The following is a 1429-nucleotide window of genomic DNA, read 5'->3' as shown; positions in this document are numbered from 1 at the left end:
AAGATGCATCTAAAATAACTGAAGCACTCTCCTCTTACATCCTCTTGTTGGTCAAGAAGTCTTTCAAGAATTTTGCATACTTAGGCATTTGAGCCAATGCCTCAACAAAAGGAATATTGATGTGGAGTTGTTTGAACAAACTCAGGAACTTCTTGTACTGTTCATCCCCTTGGTTATTCTTCAATCTAGAGGCATAAGAGATTCTTCACTTCAAAGGTGGGGGTGCCACCTCCTTCTCTTTGTTTGCTCCCTTCTCAACCTCTATAACCTCAGGTGCATGTTCATTGGCCTTCTCACTCGGAAGCTTACCCTCAACCTCACGACCACTTCTCAAAGTGATCGCCTTCACATGCACTCTAGGGTTGGTGTCGGTGTTACTCGGAAAGCTTCCTTATGGCCTTTCCGATAAGGACTTCGCAATCTGCCCTACTTGATTTTCAAGATTATGCAAAGTGGCTACACTCATTACCTAGAGCATCAATTACCACATGGGAGGAGATGGTAGAAGCTTTTCTTGCCCGTTATTTTCGTCCCGGAAAATTTGCAAAGCTTAGGAAATGAGATCTCATCCTTTGTACAATTGGAATTGGAGTCTCTATTTGAGACGTGGGAAAGGTTCAAGGATCTCCTGAGAAAGTGCCCACAACATGGATTCCTGGAGTGGATGATTGTTCAAACCTTTTACAATGGTTTAATCCGAGTATAACGCAACTTTTTAGATGTGATAGCATGAGGTACCTTAGGTATCAAGACCCCCGGTGAGGTCCGTTAACTAATTGAAGAAATAGGGTTAAACAGCTACCAATGGAATGCTAGGGCGAAGAAAAAGGTGGCCGGCCTCCATGAGATAGATGTAGTAACCTCATTGGTGGCTCAAGTGGAATCATTGAGTAAGAAGTTAGATCTCCTACCTTCGAATAGAGTGGCGGCCATGACTACTTACACCGGGTGTGGTGGAGGACATGCTCCCTCCGATTGCCCGATCTCTATTATTGATGTATCTTCAGTTGAGAATGTCAATTTTGTAGGTAATGCTATGAGGAATCAAGGAAACCCATACAACAACACCTACAATCCGGGTTGGAAGAGTCATCCCAATTTCTCATGGAGCAACCAAGGTCTACAAAAGGCCATGGGGCCACCGTGTTTCCAACAACAACAGCAAGCCCCAAACATGGAAAATAGAGTTTCAGGTTTGGACACGCGAATAAATGATTTGGAGAAGGCCTTAACTAGGTTTGTGCAATCATCTGATACAAGGTTCCAATCAGCTGAGGCTATACTTCACAACGACACCACCTCTTTGCATAATCTTGAAAATCAAGTAGAGCAGATTGCGAAGTCCTTATTGGAAAGGCCACAAGGAAGCTTGCCGAGTAACACCGAGACCAACCCTAGAGAGCATGTGAACGCGATCACTTTGAGAAGT

At 44.0% G+C, this 1429-nt stretch overlaps 1 non-coding gene across 1 annotated transcript; it reads right to left on the bottom strand.

The window, feature by feature from the left end:
* Positions 1-546: 546 nt before the first annotated feature.
* On the bottom strand, positions 547-654 carry LOC120262721. Its single transcript, XR_005536975.1, has one exon. It is a non-coding gene; the product is annotated as a small nucleolar RNA R71 (small nucleolar RNA).
* Between the last annotated feature and the right edge of the window lie 775 nt (positions 655-1429).

Source organism: Dioscorea cayenensis, chromosome 5 (genome assembly GCF_009730915.1).
Source record: "Dioscorea cayenensis subsp. rotundata cultivar TDr96_F1 chromosome 5, TDr96_F1_v2_PseudoChromosome.rev07_lg8_w22 25.fasta, whole genome shotgun sequence".
NCBI classification, from domain to species: Eukaryota; Viridiplantae; Streptophyta; class Magnoliopsida; order Dioscoreales; family Dioscoreaceae; genus Dioscorea; species Dioscorea cayenensis.
The sequence above is the reverse complement of the archived record's forward strand: the minus strand, read 5'-3'. Positions and strand labels throughout refer to the sequence as shown.